Source organism: Arachis hypogaea, chromosome 20, assembly GCF_003086295.3.
Source record: "Arachis hypogaea cultivar Tifrunner chromosome 20, arahy.Tifrunner.gnm2.J5K5, whole genome shotgun sequence".
Classification (NCBI taxonomy): Eukaryota; Viridiplantae; Streptophyta; class Magnoliopsida; order Fabales; family Fabaceae; genus Arachis; species Arachis hypogaea.
In genome coordinates, this window is record NC_092055.1 from 94,195,375 (window position 1) to 94,214,977 (window position 19,603).

General features: G+C 39.5%; 1 non-coding gene across 1 annotated transcript; it reads left to right on the forward strand.

Moving 5' to 3' along the window:
* The first annotated feature begins 19,219 nt into the window (after positions 1-19,219).
* LOC112788131 (small nucleolar RNA R71) lies at positions 19,220-19,327 on the forward strand. Its single transcript, XR_003195510.1, has one exon. It is a non-coding gene; the product is annotated as a small nucleolar RNA R71 (small nucleolar RNA).
* The last annotated feature ends 276 nt before the right edge of the window (positions 19,328-19,603 follow it).

Below are 19,603 nucleotides of genomic sequence, written 5' to 3' on the forward strand. Positions count from 1 at the left end.
TCCATTTCGAGTCCAATGGGATAGGATTCAATTGTAGATAAGAATTCACCAATGATTGAATCCATCTCTTGATAAACCTCTTCCAAGTCTCCAATAATGATATACTTTGGAGGTTTTACACCCTCCTCAACATCAATTTCAAACTTCCTGGAAGAGGGCTCCATGATGCTACATTCCCATGGACCTTCAACATCTCCTAAATCTTCAATCACTTCTTCCTCTTCTTTAACAATCATAGCTTCCTCCAATTGCTCCAATACAAAATTCCACTCCTTATTCTCCACCGGAGTTTCTAATCTCTCCTTCATGCTATACTCTTCTATTGATTCTCCACAATTGGCAATCAAAGTGCCTTGAGTACTCAAACATTGGGAAGCTAATTGGTTTACCACCTCATCCAAGGCGGCCGTGAATTCTAGTGCCTCCCTTTTCATCTCTTCTTGTCTTTGACGGAATAAAACGAGAGAATCATTGACGAACTGATTTCTATTGGTAAAGAATTTTCATAAATATATTATCGCGTTGCAAGTATAGCTCCTAAACCAACAGAAAATCCTTTCGTACAAAAGTTTTGTTTGTCACTTAAGCAAACCTAATAAAATTGATAACCGAGTATTTAAACCTTGGGTTGTCTTCTCAAGAAATTGCAGGGAGGTATAACTTATTATTAGCTATGAAAAAGGTAGAATCTTGGGTTTTGAAAGGTTTGAACAAGGAAAATAAATTGCAGGAATTAATAAATTAATATCTAATAAAACTCTTGGTAAGGTATGAAAATTGGAAGTCCTATCCTAGTTATTCTTATCAATGGTGATGAGAATTGAGTTTTAATCCCACTTAGTTAACCCTTACTAAAGCAAAGGAAAGTCAAGTGGACTAATTAGTTAGATCCTCAAGTCCTAGTCAATTCCTAAGAAAGGACTAGAGTTAGTGGAATTCAATTCAATTAGCGAAAATAACAATTATCAATCACGATGAGTTTGACAACTCAAGAGTTACCAATTAATCAACCAAAGCCAAAAGGAAAAAATCTAAATTAAATTAAAAGCATTCATATAAATAAAGCAAAGCAAAGTCAAATCTGAAATACCTCAAATTATATTAAATAAAACATTCAAATCTAAATACGAAGAATTCATAAGCCAAATTGGTAACATGAGTCAGATACGAATAAAAGCATTAGAATAAATAAAAATATAAAAGGAATATTGAACCTGAGAGGAAGTTGAAATCCTAAATCCTTTAAGAGGAATCTGATAAACCACTATTTTATGGTTTATATTGTGTTTAATTACGTGGTTTTATCATGATCTTTACCCACTTATTCATTAAATAAGCATGCATTTATAATTCCTTCCTAAAGTTATTGCATGATTGAAAACTTGCTTCCTAGAGACTTTTAATTACGTATTTTATTTCTCTTTTATTCCATTCGATGCCGTGATCTGTGTGTTAAGTGTTTCAGGCTTTATAGGGCATGAATGAGTTGGAGATTGGAGAGGAAGCTTGCAAAAATGGAAGGAACACAAGGAATTGAGGAGATGACCAGCGAGAAGTGATGCGGCCACATGGATGACGCGACCGCGCGAAATAGAGGAAATCGCAGTGACGCGGCTGCGTGGATGACGCGACCTCGTGGCAAAGCAGAAAGCCGAATGACGCGGCCGCATGGATGACGCGACCGCGTGACATGCGCGATCTGCATAATCTGCAGAATCTCTGGGGCGATTTCGGGCCTTATTTTGACCCAGTTTTCGGCCCAGAAAAGCAGACTAGAGCTAGAGAACATGCAGAAACCAAAAACAACATTCATTCCGGATTGTCTTAAGTTTTTAGATCTAGTTTTCCTCTCCTCTAGGTTTTCTCTCTACACATTCATAGTTTTTAGGATTTGTTACTTTCATTGTTTTTGCATTGGGATATTGAGAAGAGTTATTGCCTGATCAAGACTTCGACATTCTAGTTCGTTCTCTTTACTTGTCTCTTACTCTTCCATGTTCCTTAATTTACTTAATTTTACCATTGGATTATTTTAGCATTTATTAATACAAGAATTACCTTTATTTTTAATTAATCTTTTGATCATTATTTATCATGTCTTTCTTTAATTCCCTTTTTTATGTTATGAATTCTTCATCTACAATGAGCGAGTAGTTCCCTAACTTGATGGGGAGTTGACTGAAAGGAACCCTTGAGTTAGGATGCTCAAGAGAAAGATTGTAATTGGGTTTATTGTTGGATTGCTCTCTAGTCACTAACACCAATCCTCCCAAGAGTGGATTGGAACTTGTGGATAGAAACAGCACTCCAACTTGTTTGACTTTTCCTTACTTGATAAGGGACAACTAAACATAATAACCCTCAATTGTCAATCAATCTTGAGAGTACTCCAACAAGAATAGGGCTTCCAGCTAATCAACTCCCAGTCAAGGCTTTTATTTAAATTTATATAAATTCTCTAATTTAATTTTTTGCCATTCAACTCAAACCTTTTTGAAAACATCTGATTAATAAAATAGCACACTTTTCTGCAACTCGTTGGGAGACAACCTGGGATCCATACTCCCAGTATTTTAATTTTAATTTCTGTGACACCCTTCTAAATTGATAAGCGCATTTCTGGTTGGTTGAGAACTATACTTGCAACGCATATTTTATGATCATTCTTAACTTGTCAATTTCCGCTCCCAACTAATTAGTTAGATCCTCAAGTCCTAGTCAATTCCTAAGAAAGGACTAGAGTTAGTGGAATTTAATTCAATTAGCGAAAATAACAATTATCAATCACGATGAGTTTGACAACTCAAGAGTTACCAATTAATCAACCAAAGCCAAAAGGGAAAAATCTAAATTAAATTAAAAGCATTCATATAAATAAAGCAAAGCAAAGTCAAATCTGAAATACCTCAAATTATATTAAATAAAACATTCAAATCTAAATACGAAGAATTCATAAGCCAAATTGGTAACATGAGTCAGATACGAATAAAAACATTAGAATAAATAAAAATATAAAAGGAATATTGAACCTGAGAGGAAGTTGAAATCCTAAATCCTTTAAGAGGAATCCTAATCCTAAAACCTAAGAGAGAGGAAACAACCTCTCTCTCTAAAAACTACATCTAATCATAAATTTATGAATGTATGATCTCTCCTTTGATTCTTCCATTCTCGGGCTTATATTCTGTGTTTCTGGATTCAGAATTGGGCCGAAAAAGGGTCCAAAAATCGCTGGGGGCATTTTCTGCAGATTCTGCATGTGGCGTCTGTCACGCGTCCGCGTGGGTCACGCGGTCGCGTCATCTGGAGTTCTGCTCTTCCACGCGGTCACGTCGGTCACGCATACGCGTCATTTGCGTTCTGCTCAAGGCACGCGTCTGCGTCAGTCACGCGTTTGTGTTGCTGCCTTTTCGCGCTAGGCACGCGGCTGCGTTGTCCATGCATTCACATCGCTGCCTTTTTCTTCAAGACTCCATTTTTGTGCTTTCCTTCCATTTTTGTATGTTTCCTTTCTGTCCTATAAGCCATTCCTGCCTTAGGGGATCTGAAAAATACTTAACACACAAATCACAGCATCGAATAGTAATAAAGGGTAATTAAAATTAATGTTTCTAAAGCATAGGAAACATGTTTTTCACATATATCACATAATAAGGAAGGGAAAGTAAAACCATGCAATTTACATGAATAAGTGAGTGAAGGATTGAATAAATCACTTAAATTGAGTACAAATTACATCATAAAATATGGGTTTATCAACCTCCCCACACTTAAATAATAGCATGTCCTCATGCTAAATCTAAGAGAAAGGGTAAAGTTAGAATGGTGGAATCTCATGCAATGCATTCTATTCTAAATGCAACTACCTAAATGAGTCATGCAATTCTAATTATTATCCACTTGTATATAAAGCTTACATGTAATTAAATTAATTCATATCCTCAAGGAATCATATATGCATAGTCAAACCCTAGATAATGTTAAAGCACTTTTACAATTGAGATGGGTAAAAGTATTTCACAAACTTGCAAGACAATTAACAATTAAGCAGAGATATATGGTGATGAGCTATTGAACCCTCACTGGATTTTGTGTTTACTCTCTAGTCACTCAGTGTTTATTGGGTTAATCACTCTATTCTTCTTTCTATCCTTGCTTTCTAAAACTTTGTTTTTCATCTAATCAATCAACAGATATGGAATACAGACATACAAAAATCATGAGGTCTTTTTCAAGGTTGTAATGGGGCCAAGGTAAAGGTAAGGGTATATGTATAAGGCTAAGTGAGCTAACAAAGTGAATCCTTGATTAGTCTAAGATCTCTCCTAACATACATACTTTACATAATTTAAAGTTTCTTTACCTATTTACCCAAATTTTCCCACTTTGTATTACAAGCTCATGCATTAAATTTAATTTTGAAATTTTGTCCTATGTGCATTGATTTTTTTTTTATTTTGCATTTGGAGAATTTTTGTATCCCCTTATTTGAGTACTAAAAATATAAAATTATATATATATATATATATATATATATATATATATATATATTTAAATCTATGCACATGGTAATTTAGTTATTTTGATTTCACATGAGCATGCTTCCCAAATTTCTGAAATAACTTATTCATTTTAAATCCCTACTTTGTTTCTATCATCCCATGTTCCCATAAAATTCCCCACACTTAAATTGTACACAATATCTATCTTAAGCTAACCAAGGATTCAACTTGGGATTTTTATTTTGTTTTTCTACTTAAGGCTAGTAATGTGGTTATAGAACAAGAGGGGATTAAAAAGTTCAAGGGGGTTAACAAGGGTGATGTAAAAGGTAGGCCAAATTGGGATAAGTGAGGAAAAATTCAAATGATGGCCTCAATCATCTCTTGGTATGTATCTATATTCTATATTGGACATATAGATTAAAACAAAGCAAAGAACATCAGAATGAAAAAGAAGGGCAAAACACACAGGAATGAAATTTATGGTTTGAATGTAACCATACAATTAAGCTCAAAACTCACAGGCTGTGTGTTCTCCAGCTCAAAAATCATATATCAGTTATACATGTCATGCAAGTGGAAATCAAGAGTTCCCATTCAACTCAATGTAAATATTAGGGTGGCTTTTAAAATCTTAGTGTTCCTCCTTGATGAAATGTTGTTAACTAACTAACATGTAATGCTATATATACAAGGTGTGTAGATTGTTTTAATTTACTAAAGTTTCTAGTTTACTCCTTTTTATTTTCAATTAAACCAAACTAATATATGCTAAAAGGGTAAACTATACTAATTAATCCACATATTCTATAACTAATAAGTTTAGAATTGAAAACTAAACTAAATGTCTAAGATATAAACTAAAGTGCAAAATGCGGAAATAAAGTAAAAATACAGCAAAAGAACAATGTGTAAGTACTGAAAGATAAAAATAAAAATAAAAATATAGAAAAATAAATAAAATAAGATAGAAGAGTCTGTAGTGGTTTACCAAAAAGAAAAGCCAGGAATGGCGACCTCCCCACACTTAAAATATAGTATCGTCCTCGATGCTCACTCAAGCTGGGTGTGAAGAAACGTCATCACCGGAAGGATGGGCTGCTGGTGTCTCTATGGTGGTCTGAGGGTCTGCAGGCTGGATAAATGTAGGAGGATCCGTCTGCTGCAGTGGAGGCTCTGACTGTATAGGAATCTCTGGGTCTGCAGCCTGTAGCTGATGGTGCTCCTCATGCTGTGGGGCAGCCTGCTCTGGTCCTGCCTGCTCAGCCTGGGCATGTGTCTCTGCCTCATGGTCGCTCGCCCCTGCCTCAGATGTATCGAAAGGGGTGTCAGGCTCGGAGGGGATGTCACTGCCGGATCGGATCATCAACTTAAGGTGCTCATAGCGTCGCTTGTTGCGACGCTCCATATGATCCAGGCGGGCAAAGAGTCGATGCACCAGATGATAAATGGGCTCAGGAGCAGGTGGATGTGCAGTGGATGAGGCTGGTGCAGCAGTGGAGGCAGATGGAGCAGCTGAAGATGTAGCTGCCTCACCAGAAGCGGTGAGGAATGGGGGTTTGTAGCCTAAAGCCTGAAACTTCCTGCTATGACGAATGATCTTCTTGCAGTCTGCAGCAGTCGGCTTCGCATCAGCCAGCTCCCAAGGCACGTCAGCTCGACGGCCTAGCTGGGTGATCAGATAAGGGAAAGGGAGAGTGCCTCTGACATGGGCCCTGGCCATGTAATGCCTGATGAAACGTGGAAGATATAGGTCCTTACCCTCCATCACACACCAGATGAGGGTGATCATAGCAGCAGGCAGCTCTGTCTCATGAGTGCTCGGCATCACATAGTTGCTCAGAATCTGGTGCCAGAGCCGGGCCTCATCATTTAGGTAAATTAGCTTGATTCCCTTAGGCATTGCTGTATTCTTTCCCATGACCCAAGGGACAGTAGGATCAAGGGCTATTCTCTGCTTGACAGCATCCCAGTCAAATCTCATAAAGCGCATATCCTCTTCAGCCTTTTGGTAACCGTCAGGCTGATCTGACTTAGGCTGAAGGTGGAGGATGTCCTCAATAGCTTCCTCAGTGACCAAAATCTGTTTCCCTCTGAGGTGCACTGCATCCAGGGAAGTCTTGAAATAGTTGCAGTAAAACTCTTGGACCCAGGAAGCATTGACCTCTGTCAAGTTTTGTTCCAAGAAGAATCAGCCTCTCTGTTTTATCTGTTCGGAGGTGTACTGCTGTAGTTCTTCTGGAATTTTTAGAGTTCTTTCCAGGTACAGGTTCCTGGAAGTGGCAAACACTGGATACTTCAGCTCACAGTATCTGTTTGCAAATTTAACTGGATCTATGGCAATGAGGAGCTGGTCAACCTTTTCCTGCGGGGTAAAGTGCTTTTCCCGCTAGGAGTCATCATGCAAAATGTCCAGGATGGTCATAGAGGATTCGCCTCTTTTTCTTTTGCCAGTGGTTGCTTTGCCCTTTTTTTTTGCGCTGAGGGTCAGACATCCTGAAAAGCAGAAATTCCAGGATATAATTGAAGAACAAAAGCAGGAAAACAAGTAGGCAAATAAAATAATAGCAATATAAGCACATAGTGGCAAAAGAGTAGTAGAATTATGAAATGAGTTGAATATATGTGCAATTTGGATTGTAATCGAGTTAAATAGTCTGAAAAGAAAAAGTGCAATCCAAAACATAGGATAGGTGGAATTCCAGTTAATTAGGAAAAGACAGTAATCATGCCTTGAGTTTAGAAAGCTAAAGTAGTTAGTTAAAAACCGAAAAGAGAAGTTTGAAAGTTAAAAATGGTTAGGAGTGAAAAAGGAAGTTAGAAAGTTAAAGTAGTGAGTTAGTAGAAAGAAAGTTAAAGTAAGTGACATGATTAATGGTTTCCATTGTAATAAGAGATTCAGAAATTTAAAGAACAGTCAACTCATATTCAAGCAAGGATATCAGGTTATTGATGATAATTCATATAGATACAGGAGTAGCTAAAGCTAAAATGAAATCATCAATAATGCAAGTTATTAACCAGGGAATCGAAAGGAATAAGAATGCGAGCCCGTGCATTCATGAATTGGTTTGGTTATAGCTAAGTAATGCAAAATGCAAAATTGCCAAAACCAATACATGAATGAAAATGAAACAATTTGCAAAAAATTGGGCAGCATTCCGGCTAAAATTGGATGTTCCCGGGTAATAAATAGCAGGAAAAATTAGTTTATATAAATTTAAATAAAGCTTCAAATAGACACAAATAACATGAACATGAAAGAGCAGTGTAACAGCAGCAAGAAACAAGGAAGAACAATATATGAACAATATGATCATCACAGCAAAATCAGAATTGCGAAATAGATACAACAAGTAGCAAGAACGGCGCAATTATCAGGCCTAAATCCACTAACCACATCCTAGCTACCTAACCACCTAAAATCCACTACAAACATGCATCTCTAACTATCCTATTCTGAACAAAAATTGAAAAACTAACTAAGGAATCGAAAAGAGGAATCGCAGTATGGCAGAACCTGGTATGTGTATGAACAGAGGTAAAGGCAGAGAGATGATAGTGGTGACGCGACGGCGCTGGGGGTGAGCACGGCGGCACGGTGGTGGAGCAGGGGCAGGGTGTTGGGTTAGGGTTGGGTGAGGGGTGAAGAAAGGAAGAAGGGGGCGAGCGTGGTAATGCTGTGGTGGTGGTCGGTGGTGGGAGGCGGCAGTCTGAGTTTGGCTGCGGTGGGGGGCAGTGGCGGAGGTTGGCGGCGGTGGGTGAGAGGGGTGGAAGAGAGTGGTGGAGGAAAAGATAAAGAAGAGAAGGAGGAGAAGAAGGGGGGTTGGCGGCGGATCTGGGTGGTTGCGGTGGTCTGGGTGGTTGGGCGCGGTGGTCGGCGGTGGTGGTTGAGAGGGGTAGAAGGGAGTTGCAGAGAAGAGAAAAAGAAGGGGGGTATGGGGGGCGCGACGGGTAGGGTTTCGCGTTGGTGGGGGGGTTAGTATTTTTGAATCCACGCGAACGCATGGAGCACGCGATCGCGTGACTAGGGTGAAATGGGTTCGACGCGGTCGCGTGATTGACGCAATCGCGTGGGTTGGGTAAAAGATGGGTGAAGCAAATGCGCGAGGCACGCGACCGCGTCGCTGAAAATTGTGCTAGACGTACACTTCCAGCGTCGTTTCAGCGCAACTCTCTGTCTCCATTTAGGGGGCCATAATATCCATGCGACGCGGACGCGTCGCTCACGCTTTCGCGTGGGATGAGTGTTTTGCAATTGACGTGTTCGTGTCAGGGACGTGAACACGTGGGCCGTTTTGTGCTAAATGCACACCAGCCGCACGATTCCAGCCCAACTTTCTGGGCGTTGGATCTTACGCCGATTTCCTTTTCACGCCCACGCGTGGCCTGCGCACTCGCGTGGGGTGAACCATTTTTTTATGCAATCATGCAGTATGCAATATGCAGTGCTAATGTAGATGCTATGAATACTTCCAGGTTCAATGAAAATAAAATAAAATAAAAACAAATAACATGAAATAAAATTGAAAAAAAAACGATCGTACCATGGTGGGTTGTCTCCCACCTAGCACTTTTAGTTAAAGTCCTTAAGTTGGACATTTGATGATCTTCCTGTTATGGTGGCTTGTGCTTAAACTCATCCAGAAATTTCCACCAATGTTTGGAATGCCAGCAGCCTCCGGGGTCCCAAACTAGGCACATAAAGATTTTGAGCAGCTTCAAACAGATTCTCAGGCTCCCGGGGTGACGAATGTTAGAATAGATTTCAGGATCCTAAACTTTGCTTTTAAATCCGCCTTTGTCTTGATCTATATTCTTCCATCCGGGTGGTTTAGAAATTTTATTCTCACCAAGATGACCAAACGTCTTCCGAGACCCATTCAATTGAACTTGATACCAATCCTTGCACTTCGAATTGAAGCGTGGAACCTTATTGAATCTTGCACACCAGCTCTGAGTACGAGCCATTTTCCTCTTACTCTTAAAGCCGCAGAGAGCTCTAACATGGCCATCTGTTTCAAGCAAACCATATTCAAGTGGAAAAGTAAAGACAAAGGTTAAGGATTGTACCTACTTGAAGCTTGTATTAGGTGGTAATGGCCTTGGGATAGGTGTTTCCAGTGGTTCTGCAAGCTTTACTCCCTTGTATTCTTCTGTGAATTCCTCCACTTCTTTGTAAAATTCTTTAACTGCAACTGCGTCTTGATCAAAGTCTTCTATGTCTTCCTCGTCACTCAGGTCATAAGCTGGAGGTTGAGAGAAATCTACTTCGACATCATCTTCGTATTCACTTGGATAAAGTTCTTCAGGCTCAAGGAGTTTAGTTGCAGATGTGAGTTCATGACTAGGAGAGCTTGATTCATGATCATTACTGCCCATGGAATCAACTTCTTGGTCTGTTCCGTCCAATTTTTCACAAGGTATATGCATTGGAGGTTATGCACTATCCTCCTTGGCATCAATTTCGAACTTCTCAGCGGAATCCTTTACAGTTTTCGATTCCGATGGAGGTTCAGCATCTCCTAAATCTTCAACCACTTCTTCCTCTACAACTATTACGGCTTCCTCCACTTGTTCCAGTACAAAGCCATGCTCCTCATTGTCCACCGAAGTTTCTAATGTCTCCTTCATGCTACGCTCTTCTTTTGATTCTCCACATGTAGCCATGGGAGTACTTTGAGTGCTCAGATGTTAGAAAGCTAATATATTTACTACCTCGATTAAGGCAGTAGTGAGTTCCAGTACGTCCCTTTGCATCTTCGCTTGCCCTTGAAGAAGAACACGAAGTTTGTCATGCATTGGAGATTGGGGTGGATATGAGGGTTCATTGGTTGGGGGAGAAGGTTCATAATAAGAATGTGGTGGTTCTTGGGAGTAATTGGATTGGAATTGTGGTGGATAAGGGTCATATGGTGATGAATGGTGAAAAGGAACTTGTGAGTGTGGTGGTTCAAAGCTATGTTGAGAGGATGATCTATAAGCATAGGATGGGGCTTGTTGGTAATTACAAGGGGTCCACCATATCTATCAGCTTGGTATGCATTGTAGAGTGGTCCTTGCCCATGATATCTTGGAGGGTGTTATTGCCTAAAGGGTTGATCAGATCCTCTTTGCTCCATCCATCTTTGATTGCTTAGACCTTGATGCATATTCCTATTATAGCTTCCACTCCTTTCAACAAATTTAGAACCAAACTCAAAGCGAGAGGGGTGATAATTCATAATAGCTAATAGAAATAAAAGGGGAAAAACAAAAACAAATAAACAAGTAAAAGAAAAATATTTACAATAACCAATAATAAGGCACACGTTTGCAATTCCCCGGCAACGGCGCCATTTTGACGAACTGATTTCTATTGGTAAAGAATTTTCACAAATATATTATCGCGTTGCAAGTATAGCTCTTAAACCAACAGAAAATCCTTTCGTACAAAAGTTTTGTTTGTCACTTAAGCAAACCAATAAAATTGATAACCGAGTATTTAAACCTCGGGTCGTCTTCTCAAGGAATTGCAGGGAGGTATGACTTATTATTAGCTATGAAAAAGGTAGAATCTTGGGTTTTGAAAGGTTTGAACAAGGAAAATAAATTGCAGGAATTAATAAATTAATATCTGATAAAACTCTTGGTAAGGTATGAAAATTGGAAGTCCTATCCTAGTTATCCTTATCAATGGTGATGAGAATTGAGTTTTAATCCCACTTAGTTAACCCTTACTAAAGCAAAAGAAAGTCAAGTGGACTAATTAGTTAGATCCTCAAGTCCTAGTCAATTCCTAAGAAAGGACTAGAGTTAGTGGAATTTAATTCAATTAGCGAAAATAACAATTATCAATCACGATGAGTTTGACAACTCAAGAGTTACCAATTAATCAACCAAAGCCAAAAGGGAAAAATCTAAATTAAATTAAAAGCATTCATATAAATAAAGCAAAGCAAATTCAAATCTGAAATACCTCAAATTATATTAAATAAAACATTCAAATCTAAATACGAAGAATTCATAAGCCAAATTGGTAACATGAGTCAGATACGAATAAAAGCATTAGAATAAATAAAAATATAAAAGGAATATTGAACCTGAGAGGAAGTTGAAATCCTAAATCCTTTCAGAGGAATCCTAATCCTAAAACCTAAAAGAGAGGAGAGAACCTCTCTCTCTCTCTAAAAACTACATCTAATCCTAAAATTATGAATGTATGATCTCTCCTTTGATTCCTCCATTCTCTGGCTTATATTCTGTGTTTCTGGATTCAGAATTGGGCCGAAAAAGGGTAAAGAAATCGCTGGGGGCATTTTCTGCAGATTCTGCACGTGGCGTCTGTCACGCGTCCGCGTGGGTCACGCGATCGCGTCATCTGGAGTTCTGCTCTTCCACGCGGTCGCGTCGGTCACGCGTACGCGTCATTTGCGTTCTGCTCAAGGCACGCGTCCGCGTCAGTCACGCGTTCGCGTCGCTGCCTTTTCGCGCTAGGCACGCGGCTGCGTCGTCCATGCGTTCGCGTCGCTGCCTTTTTCTTCAAGACTCCATTTTTGTGCTTTTCTTCCATTTTTGTATGTTTTCTTTTTGTCCTCTAAGCCATTCCTGCCTTAGGAGATTTGAAAATACTTAACACACAAATTACAGCATCGAATGGTAATAAAGGGTAATTAAATTAATGTTTCTAAAGCATAGGAAACATGTTTTTCACATATATCACATAATAAGGAAGGGAAAGCAAAACCATGCAATTTACATGAATAAGTGAGTGAAGGATTGAATAAATCACTTAAATTAAGCACAAATTACATCATAAAATATTAGTTTATCAATCATCCATTGGGACTTGGGGTGGATATGAGGGTTCATTATTTTGGAGAAAGGGTTCATAATAGGAAGGTGGCTTTTCTTTGTAAGGTTATGGAGGTGGTATGTATGGAAATTGTTTTCCTTGAGAGTAATTGTATTAGAATATGGGTGGTTCTATAGGTTTTCTCTCAATATGGTCACAAGGATGAGGTAAGGGTGATTGGCTATATGATGGATGAGGGTCATTGGAAGGGGTTTGGTAAAAAGGGGCTTGTGGGTATGGTTGAGGGCTATGTTGAGGATGAGGCTCATAGGTATATGGTGGTGGTTGTTGACAACCACAATGAGGACCACCACATCCATTAGATCGATATGCATTAGGAGTGGAATTATACCTATACAAAACCGAAGGAGGTTGTTGCCAAGAAGATTGAGCATATGCTTGAGGCTCCTCCCACCTTTGATCGTTCCATCCTTGATGCATGTTCTCATTGTAGTCTCCATTTCCTACAACATAGTTGTAACCACACTCATAACCAAAGGGGTGAGAATTCATGATAGCAAAGACAAAAACAAAAAGCACAAAAACAAGGAGATAAAATCTAACTACTAACTCAAACAAGCAAACCAACAAAAGAGCATACTATTCACAATATTAACATATGTACAATAACCAATAACAAGGCACACATTTGCAATTTCCCCGGCGTGGGCGATGCATACACGTAGCCTCTCTGAATAACCCATCATGTGTACGCGTGACCCACGCGTACGCGTCGCTCCCATTTCACCTATCAACGGTGCCATTTTGATGAACGAAAATTGTCTATCGGTAAAGAATTTCTCAATTGAAATCTCGTTGTAAGTATAATTCTAAACCAACAAACAATTCCTCAATCAAAAATTTGTTTGTCACAAGTACAAACCCCAATAAAAATATAAACCGAAGTATTTAAATCTCGGATCGTCTCTCAAGGAATTGCAGGGAAGTGTTCATGTTATTAGTTATGGGACAGGTATTTTTGGGGTTCTGAATAAGATACAAAAAACTTAAATGACAAGAAAGTAAAGAAACTCAAATAATAAAAAGGTCTTGGCAAGGGTTGATGGTTAAGGATCTTTATCCTTGCTACCAACCACAACATGATAATTGCAAGGATCAATCTCATTAAGTCATCCTCTAACAAGTGAAGGAAAGTCAAATGAGCTACACCAATCCTAATCCATAAGTCCTAGCCACCTCACTAATTAACTTAGTGGAAGCTAGAGTCAATGGACACCAATTATCAAGACTTGGACATTAGCAACTAGTGCACGAAATTGTGATCTCAGGCAACGGCGCCAAAAACTCTGTACGCACGTCTTAATAAATCGTTTTTCATTCACAACTTCGATACAACTAACCAGCAAGTGCACTGGGTTGTCCAAGTAATAAACCTTACGTGAGTAAGGGTCAATCCCACGGAGATTGTTGGTATGAAGCAAGCTATGGTCATCATGTAAATCTCAGTCAGGCGGATAATAATTGATTATGGAGTTTTCGAAAATACTAATAAATAAATAGAAAATAAAGATAGAAATACTTATGTATATCATTGGTGAGAATTTCAGATAAGCGTATAGAGATGCTTTCGTTCCTCTGAACTTCTGCTTTCCTGCTGTCTTCATCCAATCAATCCTACTCCTTTCTATGGCTGGCTTTATGTAAGGACATCACCATTGTCAATGGCTACTTTTCATCCTCTCTGGAAAATGGTCCGATGCGCTGTCACTGCATGGCTAATCGTCTGGAGGCATCACCGTGGTCAATGGCTGCATCCTATCCTCTTGTGAAAATGGTCCAAATGCTCTGTCACAGCACGGCTAATCATCTGAGGTTCTCGATCATACTGGAATAGGATTCACCCTCCTTTTGTGTCTATCACTACGCCCAGCACTCGCGAGTTTGAAGTTCATCACAGTCATTCAATCCCAGAATCCTACTCGGAATACCACAGACAAGGTTTAGACTTTCTGGATTCTCATGAATGCCGCCATCAATCTAGCTTATACCATGAAGATTCTGATTAAGATATCCAAGAGATAATCATTCAATCGAAGGTAGAACGGAAGTGGTTGTCAGGCACGCGTTCGTAGGGAATGATGATGATTGTCACGTTCATCACATTCATGTTGAAGTGCGAATGAATATCTTAGAAGCGGAATAAGTTGAATTGAATAGAGAAACAGTAGTACTTTGCATTAATTCATGAGGAACAGCAGAGCTTCACACCTTAATCTATGGAGTGTAGAAACTCTACCGTTGAAAATACATAAGTGAAAGGTTCAGGCATGGCCGAATGGCCAGCCCCTATGATCTAAGAACTAGACGTCCCAAGATGAACTAAAAATCATAAGATCTCTAATACAATAGTAAAAAGTCCTATTTATACTAAACTAGCTACTAGGGTTTACAAAAGTAAGTAATTGATGCATAAATCCACTTCCGGGGCCCACTTGGTGTGTGCTTGGGCTGAGCTTGAATGTTACACGTGCAGAGGCTCTTTTTGGAGTTGAACGCCAGATTGTAACGTATTTCTGGCGTTCAACTCTGGTTCGTGACGTGTTTCTGGCGTTTAACTCCAGACAGCAGCGTAGAACTGGCGTTCAACGCCCTTTTACATCGTCTAAACTCGGCCAAAGTATGGACTATTATATATTGCTGGAAAGTCCTGAATGTCTACTTTCCAACGCAATTGGAAGCGCGCCATTTTGAAAATCCACTTTGAGTGCTAGGAGGTCAAAATCCAACAGCATCAGCAGTCCTTCTTCAACCTCTGAATCTGATTTTTGCTCAAGTCCCTCAATTTCAGCCAGAAAATACCTGAAATCACAGAAAAACACACAAACTCATAGTAAAGTCCAGAAATGTGAATTTAGCATAAAAACTAATAAAAACATCCTTAAAAGTAACTAGATTCTACTAAAAATATACTAAAAACAATGCCAAAAAGCGTATAAATTATCCGCTCATCACAACACCAAACTTAAATTGTTGCTTGTCCCCAAGCAACTTAAAATCAAATAGGATAAAAAGAAGAGAATATACTATAAATTCCAAACTATCAATGAAACATAGCTCCAATCAGATGAGCGGGACTTGTAGCTTTTTGCCTCTTGAATAGTTTTGGCATCTCACTTTATCCATTGAGGTTCAGAATGATTGGCATCTATAGGAACTCAGAGTTCAGATAGTGTTATTGATTCTCCTAGTTCAGTATGTTGATTCTTGAACACAGCTACTTTATGAGTCTTGGTCATGGCCCTAAGCACTTTGTTTTCCAGTATTACCACCGGATACATAAATACCATAGACACATAATTGGGTGAACCTTTTCAGATTGTGACTCAACTTTGCTAAAGTCCCCAATTAGAGGTGTCTAGGGTTCTTAAGCACACTCTTTTTTTTTTGCTTTGGACCTTGACTTTAACCGCTCAGTCTCAAGTTTTCACTTGACACCTTCACGCCACAAGCACATGGTTAGAGACAGCTTGGTTTAGCCGCTTAGGCCAGGATTTTATTCCTTTAGGCCCTCCTATCCACTGATGCTCAAAGCCTTGGGATCCTTTTTATTTACCCTTGCCTTTTGGTTTTAAGGGCTACTGGCTTTTTGCTCTTGCCTTTTGGTTTTAAGAGCTTTTGGCTTTTTCTACTTGCTTTTTCCTTTTCTATTTTTTTTTGCCATTTTTTTCTGCAAGCTTTGTATTCACTGCTTTTTCTTGCTTCAAGAATCATTTTTATGATTTTTCAGATTATCAAATAACATGTCTCCTTGTCATCATTCTTTCAAGAGCCAACATATTTAACATTCATGAACAACAACTTCAAAAGACATATGCACTGTTCAAGCATTCATTCAGAAAACAAGAAGCATTGTCACCACATCAAAATAATTAAACTAAGTTCAAGGATAAATTCGAAACTCATGTACTTCTTGTTCTTTTGAATTAAAATATTTTTCATTTAAGAGAGGTGATGGATTCATAGGACATTCATAACTTTAAGAGAAAGTTACTAAATACTAATGATCATGTAATAAGACACAAACATGGATAAGCACTTAACATAAAGAAAACGAAAAACAGAGAATTTAAGAACAAGGAATGAGTCCACCTTAGTGATGGTGGTGTTTTCTCCTTGAGGAGCCAATGATGTCCTTGAGCTCTTCTATGTCTCTTCCTTGCCTTTGTGGCTTGATCCCTAGTGATTTTTGGTATTTCTATCCTCAGTTGCTTCCAATAATTATGTGGGGGGGGGAAGTGCATACCCTGAGGTATCTCAGGGATCTCTTGTTTTGCAGCCACATGTTCTACCACTGAGCTATAGACCCTTGAGATGAATCTTTCCATCTCCCATGACTCGGAGGTGGAAGCCTTTATCTTCCCTTCCCCTTTTCTAGAGGTTTCTCCGGTCTTAGGTGTCATCAATGGTAATGGAAAAACAAAAAGCTTATGCTCTTACCACACCAAACTTAGATTGTTGCTCGTCCTCGAGCAAAAGAAGAAAGAATAGTAGAAGAAGAAGAAGAAGAAGAAGAAGAAGAAGAAGAAGGTATGGAGGAGATGGAGGGATGTGTGTATGGATGTGAGTGGTGAATGGAAAACAAATGGGATGACCATGAATGGAGAGAGAGAGGGTGAGGTGGGTTGGGATCCTGTGAGATTCACAGATCCTGAGATGATCCTGTGGTGTCCACAGATCCTGGGGTGTCAAGGATTTACATCCCTGCACCCATTAGGCAAGTAAAACGCCCTTGCATACAATTCTGGCGTTTAAACGCCGAATTGATGCTTGTTCTGGGCGTTCAGCGTCCAGATGCAGCATATTTCTGGCGTTGAACGCCAGCCAGATGCTTGTTTCTGGTGTTCAGCGCCAGCTCTTCTTCACTGCGCATTTCTGGCGTCTGAACGCCAGGATGCTGCTTGTTTCTGGAGTTCAACGCCAGAAACATGCTCTGTTCTGGCGTTCAATGCTAGTGAGATCCTTCTCCAGGGTGTGATTTTTCTTCTGCTGTTTTTTATTCCGTTTTCAATTTTTATATTTATTTTGTGACTCCACATGATCATGAACCTAATAAAACATGAAAAACAATAAAAATAAAAATAAAAATAAAATTAGATAAATAAAAATTGGGTTGTCTCCCAACAAGCGCTTCTTTAATGTCAATAGCTTGACAGTGGGCTCTCATGGAGCCTCACAGATGTTCAGAGCATTGTTGAGACTCCCCAACACCAAACTTAGAGTTTGGATATGGGAGTTCAACACCAAACTTAGAGTTTGGTTGTGGCCTCCCAACACCAAACTTAGAGTTTGACTGTGGGGTCTCTGGTTGACTCTGTTTTGAGAGAAGCTTACTGTGCCTCTTTTCCATGTTTACAGAAGGATGTCCTTGAGTTTTAAACTCAAGGGAGTCCTCATTCAATTGAAGGACTAGTTCACCTCTGTTAACATCAATCACAGCTCTTGCTGTGGCTAGGAAGGGTCTTCCAAGAATGATGGATTCATCCTCATCCTTTCCAGTATCTAGGACTATGAAATCAGCAGGGATGTAAAGGCTTTCAACCTTTACTAACACGTCCTCTACTTGTCCATAAGCCTGTTTTCTTGAATTGTCTGCCATCTCTAATGAGATTTTAGCAGCTTGCACCCTAAAGATTCCCAGTTTCTCTATTACAGAGAAGGGCATGAGGTTTATCCCTGAACCAAGGTCACACAGAGCCTTTTCAAAGATCATGGTGCCTATGGTACAAGGTATTAGAAACTTTCCAGGATCCTGTTTCTTCTGAGGCAATGTCAGTTGATCCAGATCACTCAGTTCATTGGTGAACAAGGGAGGTTCATCTTCCCAAGTCTCAATACCAAATAATTTGGCATTCAGCTTCATGATTGCACCAAGGTACTTGGTAACTTGCTCCTCAGTAACATCCTCATTCTTTTCAGAAGAGGAATACTCATCAGAGCTCATGAATGGCATAAGGAGGTTTAATGGAATCTCTATGGTCTCTAGTTGAGTCTCAGATTCCTTTGGTTCCTCAGAGAGAAACTCCTTATTGATCACTGGACGTCCCAGGAGGTCTTCCTCCTTGGGATTCACGTCCTCCCCTTCTTCCTTGGATTCGGCCATGATGGTTATATCAATGACCTTGCACTCTCCTTTTGGATTTTCTTCTGTATTACTTGGGAGAGCACTAGGAGGAGTTTCAGTGATCTTCTTACTCAGCTGGCCCACTTGTGCTTCCAAATTTCTAATGGAGGACCTTGTTTTATTCATGAAACTCACAGTGGCCTTAGATAGATCAGAGACTAAGTTTGCTAAATTAGAAGTATTTTGTTCAGAGTTCTCTGTCTGTTGCTGAGTGGATGACGGAAAAGGCTTGCTATTGCTAAACCTGTTTCTTCCACCATTATTAAAGCCTTGTTGAGGCTTTTGTTGATCCTTCCATAAGAAATTTGGATGATTTCTCCATGATGAGTTATAGGTGTTTCCATAAGGTTCACCTAAGTAATTTACCTCTGCTATTGCAGGGTTCTCAGGATCATAGGCCTCTTCTTCAGAAGATGCCTCTTGAGTACTGTTGGATGCAGCTTGCATTCCATTCAGACTCTGAGAAATCATGATGACTTGCTGAGTCAATATTTTATTCTGAGCCAATATGGCATTCAGAGTATCAATTTCAAGAACTCCCTTCTTTTGAGGCGTCCCATTACTCACAGGATTCCTCTCAGAAGTGTACATGAACTGGTTATTAGCAACCATGTCAATGAGTTCTCGAGCTTCTGCAGGAATTTTCTTTAGGTGAATGGATCCACCTGTAGAAGTATCCAATGACATCTTAGCTAATTCAGACAGACCATCATAGAATATATCCAGGATGGTCCATTCTGAAAGCATGTCAGAAGGATACTTTTTGGTCAGTTGCTTGTATCTCTCCCAAGCTTCATAGAGGGATTCACCTTCTTTCTGTCTGAAGGTTTGAACATCCACTCTAAGCTTGCTAAGATTTTGAGGAGGAAAGAACTTGGCTAAGAAAACCGTGACCAGCTTATCCCAATAGTTCAGGCTATCTTTGGGTTGAGAGTCCAACCACACTCTAGCTCTGTCTCTTACAGCAAAGGGGAAAAGCATGAGCCTGTAGACTTCAGGATCTACTCCATTAGTCTTAACAGTATCACAGATCTGCAAAAATTCAGTTAAGAACTGAAAAGGATCTTCAGATGGAAGTCCATGAAACTTGCAGTTCTGCTGCATCAGAGAAACTAATTGAGGTTT